This window comes from Triticum dicoccoides, chromosome 6B (assembly GCF_002162155.2).
Source record: "Triticum dicoccoides isolate Atlit2015 ecotype Zavitan chromosome 6B, WEW_v2.0, whole genome shotgun sequence".
NCBI lineage: Eukaryota > Viridiplantae > Streptophyta > Magnoliopsida > Poales > Poaceae > Triticum > Triticum dicoccoides.
This window is the reverse complement of record NC_041391.1, coordinates 316003855-316024174: the sequence shown is the minus strand read 5'-3', so window position 1 is coordinate 316024174 and position 20320 is coordinate 316003855.

Here is a 20320-nt window from a genome sequence, read left to right as displayed (position 1 = left end):
TCTTTCCCTTTGTTGTTCATGTACCTTGTGATCTCGTGTGTTTGATTGTCTAGTGGATGTGTGATTAGACTTGTTCTTGAGTGTTTCCCCTTGTGGTTTCTCCCCGTTCTTCTCCGTGTTCTTCGTGCTCTTTGAGGGATCCCACTCCAAACGTGAAAGATTGGCCTGCACCGGGTTAGCCCCATATCATATGGTATCATACTTGATCATCTTGGATCATTGGGTGAGAAACACCGGGAACCATACATATATAGCATACTTGGGATAGAAAGTTTATCCATTTTGCATCTTATAGGTTGTGGACAAGTGTCGTATCCGCCTATACAGCAATCGTGCTAGCGTCTCTCTTGAGTTGTGTAACACGAGCGTTTTTCGTGGATTTCACATTTTGTGCTCATTCCTTGGTTGCACGACCCCATTTATCTATTCGTGTGTGTGTTTCCGTGTGCCACATATTGCTATTGGTCTACTTGTTTCGCTTGCGAATTTGTGAATCTCTTTCAACATTATTGACTCTTGCTAACATTTTGCATCAAATTTTTGTGCCACTATCCTCACCGAGCTCTACCATAAGCTTTACTTGATAGGTGTGAGTGAACAAGTCCGGTACCAATTCCACTATTCTTTCATCTCACATTGAGTGAAACGAGATTCATCCTCAACTTTGGGAAAAGGTAACTTGGTATTGTTTATCTCATTTCCTACTCACCTCTACTCGAGTCTTGTGATGGATAGGCAAGGCATTTCACCTTCGGTCTACAACAACAACGATGAGTTCAATGCCACGAACAACAACTCCGACGCCAAGATGCAAGCTCAAATGGAGGAGATCAAAGCCATCATCAAGTCCTACAAGCGATCTTCCACATCTTCGAGAAGACGCTCAAGAACACATGCTTCCGAGCTACCATCTCCGGCAAGATCACATCGGCATCGACATCATCACCAACAAGAACGTGAAGGTCAAGAGCTCTACACCAACAACCGCTCAAAGACTTCTCCATCTCCCTTGGCATCTTCAAGGCATCTTCAACTACGGACATACGACATCTTCGCCAACAAGAACCTCAAGGCTACGCTCAAGAGAAGCTCCCCAAGCTCAAGTCCGCGACTTCCACGAGCTACTACGACCTCAACACCGACAATGAGATTCCTTTCTATGGGAATCAAGAACCCGAGGAGTATCTCGAGTGGGAGCGTTTGATGGACGACTACCTCAAGCTACATCAAGTTCGTCCCGAAGATCATGTGAAGTGCGCCACAATAAACTTCCACGACTATGCCTCGACATGGTGGCTTCACACACCTTCGGAGTACTACGACATGAGTTGGCCCAAGACGAAGAGAGCTTTGTGGCAAGAGTTCGTGCCTCCAACCTACACGGAACAACTTCGACGCCAATTGGAGAACACCATCCAAGGATCCAAGTCCATCGACAAGTACTTCAAGGAGATGAAGATTGCCTTGCGATGAGCCGGCGTGGACGACCCCATTTCGATGAAGTTCCACTTCATGATGGGATTGAACAACGACATCTCCAAGACTAACTTCCTTGAGAACTACAAGTCCATCGCCGACTACTACATTGGTGCTCTCAAGGCGGAACAAGAACTCATGAAGGCCAAGGCTTCTCCACCCCAAGCACACTTCGCGGAGACCAAGCTCCATGAGAACGAGCATGAGGATAGTATCGCCACGATGTCCAAGCCCAACGAGCTCCAAGACGATGCTCCCAAGTTCGACTTCACCGCCATCCCTCTTTGTGGCATTGATGGTGCCGAGTCTACCTTGACTATTTTTCAAGACGGTGCGACGACGAGTACGACTACGGAGATCTTCAAGGACCAAGCTTTGGAGGCGACCGACAAGGTGGTGAGCAAGGATGATGCTTCCATCTTAGGAGGCGAGAGTGATGATGTGCCATCTTCGGTCTTCATCCACGGCGACGACGATGATATTGTTGAGCATGGGATTTTCCCTTCGACCACGGCAACGTATGATGACTTGAGTGACTTGTTCCACCATATTGAGAGTGAGAGTGACTTCACCACTAGTCCCATATAAGATGAGTTTCCCCAATTCCCATGTGAGGAGAGCCACAACCCCCACCACTTGAGTGAGATGAGTGACTCCATCATATGTGAGATTGAGTGCACCTACTTTGAGGTAGTGAACCACCACATAGTGAGAGCAAGATAGTTGATAGGTCTCATGAGGCCATTCGCATTTCTAACAACTTGACCTCTACCTCTATTGTGTCTTCTCATTTGGTGCTAGGTCCCATTTATGACGACGCGCCGATCCTCAACGACTTCGTCCTCCCTTTGGACAAGACGATGGCCATGGTGGAATATGATGCACCCCCCACATGGTTCCATCAAGATGAAGATGACCACCATTTGGTCTTTCCCACCTCACCTACACCACATGAGTGGAATGACAGAGGTAACATAGGTGACGGTGATGCTCTAGTCCCACTAGTGGACATTCTTGACATTGATTGCTTGCATGATGTTGATCCACCTAGTACCATGCTTCATACTAGTATGATTTCCCCATGTGATGATTTGCCCATTTATGATGAATATGGTGATTCTCATGTGGAGTCTATTAGTTGTGATGCCATTTTACATAGGATTTCTTGTGACAATTCTTTAGGTCACATCATGTTTGATAATCCACTTGACTTGTCATATGCTATGCATGAGATCCACCATATGTCTTATTTGCAATCTCTTCATAGTGACTATGCATATGCCATTAAAATAAACCCAATTTGCACTTATGGCATAGATGACAAGCCCATGGTTATTGGCATTTGTTTTTCTTGTGACGATATTGATATGTTCCCTTTGCATCATTTATCTCATATGCCATGCCATGACCACCTAGCTTCGGATATGCATTGTTTTGGATGTTATCCATTTTCTCCATGTGATGTTTCCGATATTTCTCATGAGGAGACCCCCATAGTTTCCTCATACATCTTAGGAGATTTTGATCCATCCCATCCATTGCATGATCCCAATAATTATGTGCACCATATGTTTCCCTTGAATGAAAATGCTATTGATGTGCCATATACTTGCATTCTAAATTTGTGTCCCTATCATGTCATACATAATAACTATTCTTTCATGATGGATGACATGTTCATATACCATGCATCAAATTTCTTTGAGCGATGCTTATCTTGTTCTAATTCACATGTGCACATACACATCATGATGGATGATGTGTACATTTACCACGCGCACAATTTCTTTGGTTTGTGTCTCTTTTGTGTAGGTACCCATGAATACTTGTCAACCTCGCAATCCCATGAGTTGACAAAACAAGCTCTAGAGAGCAATGATGACTTGGGATCACGTGGATTGTCTTTCCCACCACTCTCTTCGCGCAAACACTTCGCGCATTTCTTTTACATGTCCCTCACATGGTTATGGGTTATTGTCCATTACATATTATATGCCCATATTGCCATGTTCACTTTGCATGATATGCCCTTTCCTATGCCTTTGCCATGCATTTGTGACCCATGCTTTGCTCTACACATGATGATTGACTCTCATACTTTTATGTGTATTTGCAAGCTTGGTGGAGATATCTCTTGTTGTTGCCATGTTACTTTTGTGCACCATTCCTATGATGATACTTTCATCTTGCTTTGTGTTCGTGCTTGCGATATGTCATGCGCATTCCCTATGCCTATTATGTGCTCACATGACATGATTGCCATGATTTACTCTAGTGTGTTGCATCTTCGCTCCACTAGTTTGCACGACTTGACTCTATGCTTGCTTATGTTGCATCACCAATGACTCATACTTGCTCATTTCATGCGGTTGGTGACAACCATCTATATGCTTTGCACACGATTCATATTGCTTCTTGTCATATATCTCCGTGTGTTGCCTCTCTCATGCTAAATGACTTGCCATGTATTGAGTGCAACAATGCTTATAGTCTTGCTCATGAGATTGCCCCCATAGCATTCTCACATATGATTTGAGATTTTGACATAATTCTTGTGAAGCATGCTCGCCTTACTTCTTTGCACCATGTACCTAGCGTCATGAATATAACCATTGTTACATCATATTATTCATGCACTTGTGCTTCTAATGGTTGTGTGCAAGAGAAGAGAACCATCATGATGGATGATGTGTTTATCTACCATGCACATATGTTCTTTGTTTTGTTGTGTGCATGTGTAGGATACTTGGACTTCGTTCGACTTCCACTTCACGTGAGTTGACCATTCAAGCTCTTGAGAGTGAGCCTCATAGATTCTACCACAACTCGCTTCTACACCGCATTTCCTACCACTTAGGCATTGTGAAGAATGCACAAGGACACGCTTTCAAGGTGACATCCTTCTTGAGCTTGGATATTGTGGATCATACTTCATGTGTTGCTTGCACCATTTGCACGCATGTTCCAGATATTGCTTTCACCCATGATTGCCACATTTCCATGCTTCATGACATATACACCTTTTGTGTTGCATCCAATTCTTGGATTACTTGCTCCTATCATATGTTTGGTTGCAACAATGTCACTTCTTCACATATGCCATGTCCCATTGCTTATCACATGATTGACTTGATTGCCTCACACATGTTGAACAATTGCTCTTTCTATTGTGCTGAGTGCCATACTATATTCACTACACCCTATGCACGTTATGCTTGGATTGTCTTGCACTTGACCCATGTGTTTAGACACTTCATTTTATTTGGTGTTGTGAATAATTCTTATGCCTACCATAGACCTTTTATTGAGAAATTTGTGAATTCTTGCTATGACCTCGAGGTAGATGCTTATTCTGTCACACATATTTGCATCACTACCTCACATTTGCATACTTGTCCCCATGATTACTTTGCTTGTGCTCGATTGATATGCTTACATGTCATGACACAATCCTTTGTTAAACCATACGCTATGCTTGATGACAACACTTGTTTGGTGAGTCACCTCTTGAATGCTTGGTTTTGCACTAACGCTAACCACATTTGTTTTTCCAAGTGTTTGTTGTCCTTGATCATTTTGAAGGAATCCCAAGATGGTGCGACATTGGAGAGTGCCCATTGCGAGCTTGAAGATGACGAGTACTTGGTGAACGTCCACTTCTTCACGGCGAAGCCATCTCTTTCCCATGGTGATTTGGTTTTTGATCCGAGGTCGGATCTTTCCCAAGGGGGAGGGGATGATGCGGAGCATCCTAAGGACATCACCATGTCAAGAGCACATTTGGGATGTGACCCGTGCGACATCTACTTCACACACACAAAGGTATTGTCGGAACTTCACGAATGACGAGGAGGAGTGCAAGCGCCAAGGAACGACTACACCGTCCGTGAGGGAAGCGTGGAAGAGAAGACGGAAGAAAGGAGAAGAAGACGGAGCGGCTGCAGGAGCCAGGCCGGACATCCGGACCGCCGTCCGGATCATCCGGGCTCAGCCAGATCATCCGGGTCCCCCTCCGGATCATCCGGATAATTGCGTCCGAAGACACCCGAAGGCCTCATGATAGAGGCAAAGGTGTCCCGTCTTTCGATGAGATGATGGATATCGCTTTGGTGGCAGTCGACTTTGACGATCCGACTACGAACGTGCGAGGACGTTGCGCCTTAGCAATTGCTAAACCAACTCCGAGAGGTTATTGACCACGCCGGAGCACGATCAACCTCACCACGAGGGTCTGTTTCCTGCGAGCAAACGAAGAACAAGCAAGAAACTGAGATTGCAATCTGGATATTGCAAATATAAGATGAAAGTTTATTGATCAAGGTGGGGTTCTGTGACGCCTTTGTCTGGTCGTTGAACACAAACGAAGTATGCGAAGTTGCAGCTATGGCAAACTTTTAATCTAAACAAAACAAAAAGTCTAAACGATGCCCTAAGGGATGTATATATGGAGGAAGAGGGGGGAATTTCGTGGCCCTTGGTGGAGGGGTCCGAAATCAACCCTATCTCTTGTTTCCCCACACGTACGGACTCTAAAAATAGCCTATACTTATGTATTTCGGAATTACATGGGCCTGGCCCAATAATAAGGTGACGTAGCACCTAAAATAGCCTCGGGATGAAATTTATGAAGTGGCATCTTGTATATTTCGTCCAAGGCTTCATGCACCCATTATGGTGGCTTCAAAGTCCTGAAATCATCACTTGTAACTCCATTCTTGTTCCCCTTGTGCATGCCATCATCTTCATGCTTGTTCTTGCTCCAATGTTCATCCTTCTCCAAGCTAGGCCCTTCATTTGTAAGCAAAACAAATGTATCCAATTTAGACAGCATCATATTCTCATGAACATTAGAATCATTACCAAGAAATGAAAGTACCTGGTAATTTAGTTGGCGTGCACGAGCTCTAGTAATTGGTCCAGTATGTATAGCAGCAGGGGCTGTGGGTGTAACAATTGTATTGATGTCCTCATCATCCTCCCCTTCTTCAAATGAAGTCGTCCTCGACGGAAGTTCATCTTCCTCACCCAAATAAGGCTTCAAATCTACAATGTTAAAAGTGGGACTAACCCCAAAATCTGTAGGCAGCTCAAGTTTATATGCATTATCATTTATTCTCTCTAACACCTTAAAGGGACCATCAGCACGTGGCATTAACTTTGATTTGCGCAAATCAGGAAATCTATCCTTACGCAAATGTAACCAAACAAGATCTCTAGGTGCAAACACAACATGTTTTCTACCCTTATCTCCAGCAAGTTTATATTTAGCATTCATACGCTCAATGTTTTCCTTAGTTAACTCATGCATTTTTAAAATAAATTCAGCATGTTGTTTAGCATCAAAATTAACCTTCTCCGAAGATGGAAGAGCCAACAAATCAATAGGTGCACGAGGTAGGAAACCATACACAACTTCAAAAGGGCACATCTTAGTAGTAGAATGCAATGAACGATTATAAGCAAATTTAATATGAGGCAAGCATTCCTCCCACATTTTCTTATTATTCTTCAAAACAGCCCTAAGCATAGTAGACAACGTTCTATTGACTACTTCAGTTTGTCCATCAGTTTGTGGGTGACAAGTAGTACTAAAAAGCAGTTTAGTCCCCAACTTAGCCCATAAACATCTCCAAAAGTGGCTAAGAAATTTAGTATCATGATCTGAAACAATAGTATTTGGCACACCATGCAAGCGAATAATTTCACGAAAGAACAAATCAGCAACACTAACAGCATCATCGCTTTTATGACATGGTATAAAGTGTGCCATTTTCGAGAATCTATCCACGACAACAAATATGCTATCCCTCCCCTTCTGTGTTCGAGGTAAACCTAAAACAAAGTCCATAGATATATCCTCCCAAGGAACACTAGGTATAGGCAAAGGCATATATAAACCATGAGGATTGAGTCGTGACTTAGCTTTTTGACATGAAGTGCAGCGAGCAATAAAACGCTCAACATCCCTTCTCATCTTTGGCCAAAAGAAATGTTGTAGCAAGTACGTCCTCCGTCTTCTTCACGCCAAAGTGTCCCATTAATCCTCCTCCATGCGCCTCCTGCAACAACAAAAGACGAACGGAGCTAGCTGGAATGCATAGCTTGTTAGCACGAAACACAAATCCATCGTTAACGACGAACTTGTTCCACATTCTTCCTTCTTTACAATTCTGCATTACATCTTTAAAATCAGCATCATGCACATATTGATCTTTGATGGTCTCCAAACCAAATATTTTGAAGTCAAGTTGTGAAAGCATAGTATAGCGGCGAGACAATGCATCAGCAATAACATTTTCTTTTCCCTTCTTGTGTTTAATGACATAAGGAAAAGTCTCAATGAATTCAACCCATTTAGCATGTCTACGATTCAGTTTAGCTTGACTTTTAATATGTTTCAAAGATTCATGATCAGAACGTATAACAAATTCTTTGGGCCATAAATAATGTTGCCATGTTTCTAAAGTCCGAACAAGAGCATATAATTCTTTATCATAAGTAGAATAATTCAGACTAGGCCCACTCAATTTTTCAGAAAAGTATGCAACAGGTTTGCCATCTTGTAATAACACACCGCCTAATCCAATTCCACTAGCATCACATTCAAGCTCAAAAGTCTTATTAAAATCAGGAAGTTGGAGTAAAGGAGCATGTGTCAATTTATCTTTCAATACCGAGAAGGCTTCTTCCTGTGCGGTACCCCAAAGAAAAGGCACATCTTTCTTTGTAAGCTCATTGAGAGGTGCAGCAATGGTGCTGAAATCTCTCACAAAACCCCTATAGAATCCAGCGATGCCAAGAAAACTCCTCACTTGTGTGACCGTTTTGGGCTGCGGCCAACTCTCAATAGCTTCAATCTTGGCTTTATCAACTTCAATTCCCTGTGGAGTAACAACATAGCCAAGAAAAGATACTCGGTCGGTGCAAAAGGTGCACTTCCCAAGGTTACCAAACAAACGTGCATCACGTAGAGCAATAAAAACAGCACGTAAATGTTCCAAATGTTCTTCCAAAGATCTGCTATAAATCAATATGTCATCAAAGTAAACTACCACAAATCGTCCAATGAAAGCATGTAAAACTTCGTTCATTAATCTCATGAAAGTACTAGGTGCATTAGTTAACCCAAAAGGCATGACTAACCACTCATATAATCCAAACTTAGTTTTAAATGTTGTTTTCCATTCATCTCCCAATTTCATACGAATTTGATGGTATCCACTACGCAAATCAACTTTGGAGAATATTGTAGAGCCACTCAATTCATCAAGCATATCATCGAGCCTAGGAATAGGATGACGATAACGAATAGTAATATTATTAATGCCTCTACAATCAACACACATACGTGATGTGATAGAGGTAAAGGTGTCCCGTCTTTCGATGAGATGATGGATATCGCTTTGGTGGCAGTCGACTTTGACGATCCGACTACGAACGTGCGAGGACGTCGCGCCTTAGCAATCGCTAAACCAACTCCGAGAGGTTATTGACCACGCCGGAGCACGATCAACCTGACCACGAGGGTCTATTTCCTCCGAGCAAACGAAGAACAAGCAAGAAACTGAGATTGCAATCTGGATATTGCGAATATAAGATGAAAGCTTTATTGATCAAGGTGGGGTTCTGTGACGCCTTTGTCTGGTCGTTGAACACAAACGAAGTACGCGAAGTTGCAGCTATGGCGAACTTTTAATCTAAACAAAACCCAAAGTCTAAACGATGCCCTAAGGGCTGTATATATGGAGGAAGAGGGGGGGAATTTCGTGGCCCTTGGTGGAGGGGTCCGAAATCAACCCTATCTCTTGTTTCCCCACACATACGGACTCTAAAAATAGCCTATACTTATGTATTTCGAAATTACATGGGCCTGGCCCAATAATAAGGTGACGCAGCACCTAAAATAGCCTCGGGACGAAATTTATGAAGTGGCATCTTGTATATTTCGTCCAAGGCTCCATGCACCCATTATGGTGGCTTCAAAGTCCTGAAATCATCACTTGTAACTCCGTTCTTGTTCCCCTTGCGCATGCCATCATCTCCATGCTTGTTCTTGCTCCAAGGTTCATCCTTCACCAAGCTAGGCCCTTCATTTGTAAGCAAAACAAATGTATCCAATTTAGGCAGCATCATATTCTCATGAACATTAGAATCATTACCAAGAAACGAAAGTACCTGGTAATTTAGTTGGCGTGCACGAGCTCTAGTAATTGGTCCAGTATGTATTGCAGCAGGGGCTGTGGGTGTAACATTTGTATTGATGTCCTCATCATCCTCTCCTTCTTGAAATGAAGTCGTCCTCGACGGAAGTTCATCTTCCTCACCCAAATAAGGCTTCAAATCTGCAATGTTAAAAGTGGGACTAACCCCAAAATCTGCAGGCAGCTCAAGTTTATATGCAATATCATTTATTTTCTCTAACACCTTAAAGGGACCATCAGCATGTGGCATTAACTTTGATTTGCGCAAATCAGGAAATCTATCCTTGCGCAAATGTAACCAAACAAGATCTCCAGGTGCAAACACAACATGTTTTCTACCCTTATCTCCAGCAAGCTTATATTTAGCATTCATACGCTCAATGTTTTCCTTAGTTAACTCATGCATTTTTAAAATAAATTCAGCACGTTGTTTAGCATCAAAATTAACCTTCTCCGAGGATTGAAGAGCCAACAAATCAATAGGTGCACGAGGTAGGAAACCATACACAACTTCAAAAGGGCACATCTTAGTAGTAGAATGCAATGAACGATTATAAGCAAATTCAATATGAGGCAAGCATTCCTCCCACATTTTCTTATTATTCTTCAAAACAGCCCTAAGCATAGTAGACTACGTTCTATTGACGACTTCAGTTTGTCCATCAGTTTGGGGGTGACAAGTAGTACTAAAAAGCAGTTTAGTCCCCAACTTAGCCCATAAACATCTCCAAAAGTGGCTAAGAAATTTAGTATCACGATCTGAAACAATAGTATTTGGCACACCATGCAAGCGAATAATTTCACGAAAGAACAAATCAACAACACTAACAGCATCATCGCTTTTATGACATGGTATAAAGTGTGCCATTTTCGAGAATCTATCCACGACAACAAATATGCTATCCCTCCCCTTCTTTGTTCGAGGTAAACCTAAAACAAAGTCCATAGATATATCCTCCCAAGGAACACTAGGTACAGGCAAAGGCATATATAAACCATGAGGATTGAGTCGTGAGTTAGCTTTTTGACATGTAGTGCAGTGAGCAATAAAACGCTCAACATCCCGTCTCATCTTTGGCCAAAAGAAATGTGTAGCAAATACGTCCTCCGTCTTCTTCACGCCAAAGTGTCCCATTAATCCTCCTCCATGCACCTCCTGCAACAACAAAAGACGAACGGAGCTAGCTGGAATGCATAGCTTGTTAGCACGAAACACAAATCCATCGTTAACGACGAACATGTTCCACATTCTTCCTTCTTTACAATTCTGCATTACATCTTTAAAATCAGCATCATGCACATATTGATCTTTGATGGTCTCCAAACCAAATATTTTGAAGTCAAGTTGTGAAAGCATAGTATAGCGGCGAGACAATGCATCAGCAAAGGAAAAGTCTTAATGAATTCAACCCATTTAGCATGTCTACGATTCAGTTTAGCTTGACTTTTAATATGTTTCAAAGATTCATGATCAGAATGTATAACAAATTCTTTGGGCCATAAATAATGTTGCCATGTTTCTAAAGTCCGAACAAGAGCATATAATTCTTTATCATAAGTAGAATAATTCAGACTAGGCCCACTCAATTTTTCAGAAAAGTATGCAACAGGTTTGCCATCTTGATAGAGGCGAGGGTGTCCCGATCTTTCGATGAGATGATAACTATCGATTTGGTGGAGACGACTTTGACGATCCGACTACAAACGTGCACGACGTTGCGCCTTAGCAATCGCTAAACCAATCTCCTGAGGTTACTGACGATGCCGGAAGCACGGTCAGCCTGACCACGAAGGTCTATTCCTGCAAGCAATCGAAGAACGAGCAAGAATATGATAAAGCAATCTGAATATTGCAAATATATATGAGGTATTGATAATGGTGGGGATCCGTAAGCGGTCTTGGTCTGGTCGTTGGACACAAACGAAGTACACGAAGTTGCAATGGCTAACTTTTAACTAAACAAATCCCAAGGAAAAGCTACTAGATGGATCTACTTATATAGGAGCAAGGGGTGGCGGCCAAGGAGGTGGGAGGACGTCCCAAGGCAGCCTAAAACTAAATCTAGGTCGTACAAGGCCAATGGGCCCAAGTGGAGGTGATGTAACACCTTTGGACTTGTAGTTTGACTCGGATTCTGCTGCAGCATCAGATTGTTTCGTCCACAACTCAACTGATGAGGACATCAATACAATTGTTACACCCACAGCCCCTGCTGCTATACATACTGGACCAATTACTAGAGCTCGTGCACGCCAACTAAATTACCAGGTACTTTCGTTTCTTGGTAATGATTCTAATGTTCATGAGAATATGATGCTGCCTAAATTGGATACATTTGTTTTGCTTACAAATGAAGGGCCTAGCTTGGAGAAGGATGAACATTGGAGCAAGAACAAGCATGGAGATGATGGCATGCGCAAGGGGAACAAGAACGGAGTTACAAGTGATGATTTCAGGACTTTGAAGCCACCATAATGGGTGCATGAAGCCTTGGACGAAATATACAAGATGCCACTTCATAAATTTCGTCCCGAGGCTATTTTAGGTGCTGCGTCACCTTATTATTGGGCCAGGCCCATGTAATTTCGAAATACATAAGTATAGGCTATTTTCAGAGTCCGTATGTGTGGGGAAACAAGAGATAGGGTTGATTTCGGACCCCTCCACCAAGGGCCACGAAATTCCCCCCTCTTCCTCCATATATACAGCCCTTAGGGCATCGTTTAGACTTTGGGTTTTGTTTAGATTAAAAGTTCGCCATAGCTGCAACTTCGCGTACTTCGTTTGTGTTCAACGACCAGACAAAGGCGTCACAGAACCCCACCTTGATCAATAAAGCTTTCATCTTATATTCGCAATATCCAGATTGCAATCTTAGTTTCTTGCTTGTTCTTCGTTTGCTCGCAGGAAACAGACCCTCGTGGTCAGGTTGATCGTGCTCCGGCGTGGTCAATAACCTCTCAGAGTTGGTTTAGCGATTGCTAAGGCGCGACGTCCTCGCACGTTCGTAGTCGGATCGTCAAAGTCGACTTCCACCAAAGCGAAATCCACCATCTCATCGAAAGACGGGACACCTTTGCCTCTATCACTAAGGGATTCGCGTATATAACCTTTGTCGAGAAGCTCTTGTACTTGACGCATAATCTCCTTCGTCTCCTCTGGATTGGTACGGTATGGTGCACGGTTTGGCAGTGAAGCACCGGGAATTAAGTCAATCTGATGCTCAATCCCTCGAATAGGCGGTAATCCCGGTGGCACGTCTTGTGGAAAGACGTCAGCGAACTCCTGCAAAATGTTAGTGACAGCAGGAGGCAAAGAGGAAGGCACGTCCTCGAATGAAAATAATGCCTCTTTGCACACAAAAGCATAGCAAACAGATTTGCTGAAATCTAGCTCATCAATATCAGATTTGGTGGCAAATAAACATGCACTTTTCAATTTAATTTCAGAAGCAACACTAGATGGTTTATTATTAGGCTTCATTTGTTGCTCAAATTCTTTTGCCACAATCTGATTTTCACTCTTATTCTTCTCCTGTTGTGCTTTATTAGCTCTATTAATATCATATTTCAAAATGGAATCAGGAGTCATAGGAAGCAAAGTAATATTTTTATCCTTATGAACAAGAGTATAGTGATTGTTTCTACCATGGTGTACAGAATTTTTATCAAATTGCCATGGTCTACCAAGTAATAAGGAACATGCTTGCATAGGTACCACATCACAATCAACATAATCAGCATATGTAGAGATACTAAAATGCACACGAACAGTACTTGTTACCTTAACCTTGCCGCTGTTGTTGAACCATTGGATGTAGTAAGGATGTGGATGTGGTCTTGTGGTGAGAGAAAGCTTCTCCACCATCTCCATGCTAGCCAAGTTGTTGCAGCTCCCTCCGTCTATTATGACGCGCACAGAACGTTCCTTCACAACTCCCTTGGTATGGAACAAATTGTGCCTCTGATTTTGCTCAGCTTGTGTGACCTGCACACTCAAAACACGTTGAGCAACTAAACATTCATACCTGTCAGCGTCTTCAGGAGCCATGTATTGCGTCTCATGATCAGAATCATCTCCACCATGTTCTTCACATGTAATAAGAGCCAAAGTCTCCTCATCATAGTCACTAGCGGACTCATATCCACCATCCGCGGTAGCAATCATCACACGCGGAGATTTGCATTCTCTCGCATAATGACCTCCTCCCTTACAACGACGACAAATAATATCACTTGTGTGCTGATGAGGACATCAATACAATTGTTACACCCACAGCCCCTGCTGCTATACATACTGGACCAATTACTAGAGCTCGTGCACGCCAACTAAATTACCAGGTACTTTCGTTTCTTGGTAATGATTCTAATGTTCATGAGAATATGATGCTGCCTAAATTGGATACATTTGTTTTGCTTACAAATGAAGGGCCTAGCTTGGAGAAGGATGAACATTGGAGCAAGAACAAGCATGGAGATGATGGCATGCGCAAGGGGAACAAGAACGGAGTTACAAGTGATGATTTCAGGACTTTGAAGCCACCATAATGGGTGCATGAAGCCTTGGACGAAATATACAAGATGCCACTTCATAAATTTCTTCCCGAGGCTATTTTAGGTGCTGCGTCACCTTATTATTGGGCCAGGCCCATGTAATTTCGAAATACATAAGTATAGGCTATTTTTAGAGTCCGTATGTGTGGGGAAACAAGAGATAGGGTTGATTTCGGACCCCTCCACCAAGGGCCACGAAATTCCCCCCTCTTCCTCCATATATACAGCCCTTAGGGCATCGTTTAGACTTTGGGTTTTGTTTAGATTAAAAGTTCGCCATAGCTGCAACTTCGCGTACTTCGTTTGTGTTCAACGACCAGACAAAGGCGTCACAGAACCCACCTTGATCAATAAAGCTTTCATCTTATATTCGCAATATCCAGATTGCAATCTTAGTTTCTTGCTTGTTCTTCGTTTGCTCGCAGGAAACAGACCCTCGTGGTCAGGTTGATCGTGCTCCGGCGTGGTCAATAACCTCTCGGAGTTGGTTTAGCGATTGCTAAGGCACGACGTCCTCGCACGTTCGTAGTCGGATCGTCAAAGTCGACTTCCACCAAAGCGATATCCATCATCTCATCGAAAGACGGGACACCTTTGCCTCTATCAAGTGGTATCAGATTTCCAGGTTGCTCGGTGAGATTTTACAGTTTTTGGTAGTTTAGATCGAGTCTGTTCTTCATACCTACAGTCCACGAAAAAGCCACAAAAAAAATTTAGGGTTAGTTCATCATATCCGAACCAATCTGAGCCTTTGCATAATCTTTTTAGGGTTTTGCTTTGTTGAATTTGCGGTTGCATCGTCGGTCTAGTTGCTGGTCTTAGAGTCTAGTCTTTTAGAGTTTCGAGTTCTGGTCATAAGTTGTCACGCCGCCGCCGCACCATCATCATCATCGCCCCTGCCATCTACCACCACCGCTCCGAATCCGTATCCATATACCACCACCAATCCGTGTCCATATACCACCACCGATCCATATCCATATACTACCACCGCTACCACCACCGCTGCCATATACCACCACCATATATCCACCACCAATCCGAGTTCCTTGCTTATTAGGGTTGTTTTCGAGATCCATCTAGTTTCCGATTCGTGTTTCCTTGCCGGAGTAGGTTTCGGAAAAAAAAATCCGTTTAGTGTTTCCTTGCCGGAGTCGGGTAGCCACGCTCCGTTTAGGCCCAAAATTTTTTGAAAACGCATTTTTCGAAAAAAATTCTGGCTATCCTATTTTTAGGTGTTTCTGAGTGTTTTGAGACAGGTGCCATTATAGGAAGTTTTTTTTGACCCGTTTCCAGTTTTTGGTTCCGGGCAGTCGAAAAAAAAAATTGTCGAAAAAAAATTTTTCGTGCCCATCCTGTCAGTTTGACCTAGGAAGAGTTTTGAGACACTCGCCATTATAGTGCTTTTTCGCAAAAAAAAAGGCAGCACAAAAAAAAGAGCGCAAAAAAAAAAGAAAAAAAAAGAGAGCGAAAAGAAAAATTTCAGAGTGTGCTTTTCCCTTGTTTACGTGCCGCGCCGTGATTTTGTTGGTGTTCTAGGCTCGCGTCTCTAGCACAGTCTAGCCTAGGACCAGCACGGTACCGTCGTTGAGCGTTTATTCAACTTTGCATCTCTGAATTGATTATTGCTGACCCTTTTTGCTACCATACTATAAGCCTTCCCAGCTCCATATACATCTACGTCGTGTGTTTTGACTCTCCCTGGTAATCGCTCTATCCAAGCTTTGAGAGTTTTTGACTACAACGGTTGCCGATCACCGCCTGCTGCTGGGTAAGAACTGGTAAGAATTTGAGATTTGCTTGACGGATTTGTGATACACCACCACCACTTCTTAGTAGTCTGTAGGATCATATTCTTGTGTGTTTCTATTGCTGCTAACCATGCCAGGATCACAAGCCGACGAGATTGACTGGGAGAACTTATCGAACAAGGAGCTTCATGATAAGTTTCAGCAAATGATGACTGAACAGGTACAAGATGTGCTGAACAATTTTGAAGAGGCCATGGAGAAGATCACTGGCCTTGAGAAGACGTTCGAAACAAAGCTCGATAACAGATTTAATGAACTGCTTGCGCGTCTTCCACCACCGGCTGCACCTGTCGCACCTCTGCAACAACAACAACAACTACGCCCCCTTCCGAATCAGTATGGACGAGCACAGCATGTTCCTATTGAGCCAGGACAAAATTCCGGTGCCGCTGCTACTGCTGTTGGTGCTTCTTTGGCTCCTGCTACTGCTGCTGCTGGTACCCAGGAGGATGATGAGTATGCGGGCGATTATGAGGATGAGGTTGATCAAAATCAGATCTACGAGCAGCCACCAGCACCACCACCAGCAGGTCGACCTCAGGTATATATTCGTAATGGTAGGCCTGCACCACCACCTCAGGTACGAGATGATGTCCATATTCCTAAACTGAAATTGAATATTCCACCATTTGAGGGTAGATATGTTCCTGATATATATCTTACTTGGGAGTTAGAAACTGAACAACGATTTACATGTTTACAATATCCTGAGGAGAGACGAGTTGCTGCTGCTGTTTGTGCTTTCACTAGTTTTGCATGTGTATGTGGTCTGAACATTGTAGATTATATCCTATTCCAACTACTTGGGCTGCTTTGAAAACTGCTATGCGTACGCGTTGGGTTCCACCATATTATCAACGTGAATTGCTTCAAAAATTGCAGCGTTTAAGACAAGGGAAAAATTCTGTAGAAGAATATTATCAGGAATTACAAACTGGCATGATTAGATGTGGTATTGTTGAGGAGAATTAAGCTATGCTTGCACGTTTTTTGGGTGGATTAAATAGAGAGATTCAGACCATTCTAGACTATAAGGACTATACTAATATCACTCGTTTATTCCATCTTGCTTGTAAAGCTGAACGTGAAGTGCAGGATCGACAAGCATTGGGGCGAACTAACTTTTCTGCAGGCCGACCTTCATCATGGACACCACGTGCATCTTCTACTTCAACTGCACCAGCACCTCCATCCGGTGCCACCTCCAGCCGTGATACAAGAAAACAGGCACAACCACCATTATCTGCCAAGAGCGCACCTGCGCGGCCTGCACAGCGTTCTTCTTCTTCCATGGCATCAACAGGGCACACAAGTGATATTATTTGTCGTCGTTGTAAGGGAGGAGGTCATTATGCGAGGGAATGCAAATCTCCGCGTGTGATGATTGCTACCGCAGATGGTGGATATGAGTCCGCTAGTGACTATGATGAGGAGACATTGGCTCTTATTACACGTGAAGAACATGGTGGAGATGATTCTGATCATGAGACGCAATACATGTCTCCTGAAGACGCTGACAGGTATGAATGTTTAGTTGCTCAACGTGTTTTGAGTGTGCAGGTCACACAAGCTGAGCAAAATCAGAGGCACGATTTGTTCCATACCAAGGGAGTTGTGAAGGAACGTTCTGTGCGCGTCATAATAGATGGAGGGAGCTGCAACAACTTGGCTAGCATGGAGATGGTGGAGAAGCTTTCTCTCACCACAAGACCACATCCACATCCTTACTACATCCAATGGTTCAACAACAGCGGCAAGGTTAAGGTAACACGTACTGTTCGTGTGCATTTTAGTATCTCTACATATGCTGATTATGTTGATTGTGATGTGGTACCTATGCAAGCATGTTCCTTATTACTTGGTAGACCATGGCAATTTGATAAAAATTCTGTACACCATGGTAGAAACAATCACTATACTCTTGTTCATAAGGATAAAAATATTACTTTGCTTCCTATGACTCCTGATTCCATTTTGAAATATGATATTAATAGAGCTAATAAAGCACAACAGGAGAAGAATAAGAGTGAAAATCAGATTGTGGCAAAAGAATTTGAGCAACAAATGAAGCCTAATAATAAACCATCTAGTGTTGCTTCTGAAATTAAATTGAAAAGTGCATGTTTATTTGCCACCAAATCTGATATTGATGAGCTAGATTTCAGCAAATCTGTTTGCTATGCTTTTGTGTGCAAAGAGGCATTATTTTCATTCGAGGACGTGCCTTCCTCTTTGCCTCCTGCTGTCACTAACATCTTGCAGGAGTTCGCTGACGTTTTTCCACAAGACGTGTGATGAGGACATCAATACAATTGTTACACCCACAGCCCCTGCTGCTATACATACTGGACCAATTACTAGAGCTCGTGCACGCCAACTAAATTACCAGGTACTTTCGTTTCTTGGTAATGATTCTAATGTTCATCAGAATATGATGCTGCCTAAATTGGATACATTTGTTTTGCTTACAAATGAAGGGCCTAGCTTGGAGAAGGATGAACATTGGAGCAAGAACAAGCATGGAGATGATGGCATGCGCAAGGGGAACAAGAACGGAGTTACAAGTGATGATTTCAGGACTTTGAAGCCACCATAATGGGTGCATGAAGCCTTGGACGAAATATACAAGATGCCACTTCATAAATTTCGTCCCGAGGCTATTTTAGGTGCTGCGTCACCTTATTATTGGGCCAGGCCTATGTAATTTCGAAATACATAAGTATAGGCTATTTTTAGAGTCCGTATGTGTGGGGAAACAAGAGATAGGGTTGATTTCGGACCCCTCCACCAAGGGCCACGAAATTCCCCCCTCTTCCTCCATATATACAGCCCTTAGGGCATCGTTTAGACTTTGGGTTTTGTTTAGATTAAAAGTTCGCCATAGCTGCAACTTCGCGTACTTTGTTTGTGTTCAACGACCAGACAAAGGCGTCACAGAACCCCACCTTGATCAATAAAGCTTTCATCTTATATTCGCAATATCCAGATTGCAATCTCAGTTTCTTGCTTGTTCTTCGTTTGCTCGCAGGAAACAGACCCTCGTGGTCAGGTTGATCGTGCTCCGGCGTGGTCAATAACCTCTCGGAGTTGGTTTAGCGATTGCTAAGGCGCGACGTCCTCGCACGTTCGTAGTCGGATCGTCAAAGTCGACTTCCACCAAAGCGAAATCCATCATCTCATCGAAAGACGGGACACCTTTGCCTCTATCAAGACCACATCCACATCCTTACTACATCCAATGGTTCAACAACAGCGGCAAGGTTAAGGTAACACGTACTGTTCGTGTGCATTTTAGTATCTCTACATATGCTGATTATGTTGATTGTGATGTGGTACCTATGCAAGCATGTTCTTTATTACTTGGTAGACCATGGCAATTTGATAAAAATTCTGTACACCATGGTAGAAACAATCACTATACTCTTGTTCATAAGGATAAAAATATTACTTTGCTTCCTATGACTCCTGATTCCATTTTGAAAGATGATATTAATAGAGCTAATAAAGCACAACAGGAGAAGAATAAGAGTGAAAATCAGATTGTGGCAAAAGAATTTGAGCAACAAATGAAGCCTAATAATAAACCATCTAGTGTTGCTTCTGAAATTAAATTGAAAAGTGCATGTTTATTTGCCACCAAATCTGATATTGATGAGCTAGATTTCAGCAAATCTGTTTGTTATGCTTTTGTGTGCAAAGAGGCATTATTTTCATTTGAGGACGTGCCTTCCTCTTTGCCTCCTGCTGTCACTAAGATTTTGCAGGAGTTCGCTGACGTTTTTCCACAAGACGTGCCACCGGGATTACCGCCTATTCGAGGGATTGAGCATCAGATTGACTTAATTCCCGGTGCTTCACTGCCAAATCGTGCACCATACCGTACCAATCCAGAGGAGACGAAGGAGATTATGCGTCAAGTACAAGAGCTTCTCGACAAAGGTTATATACGCGAATCCCTTAGTCCTTGTGCTGTTCCTATTATTCTAGTGCCGAAAAAGGATGGTACATCACGTATGTGTGTTGATTGTAGAGGCATTAATAATATTACTATTCGTTATCGTCATCCTATTCCTAGGCTAGATGATATGCTTGATGAATTGAGTGGCTCTACAATATTCTCCAAAGTTGATTTGCGTAGTGGCTACCATCAAATTCGTATGAAATTGGGAGATGAATGGAAAACAGCATTTGAAACTAAGTTTGGATTATATGAGTGGTTAGTCATGCCTTTTGGGTTAACTAATGCGCCTAGTACTTTCATGAGACTAATGAACGAAG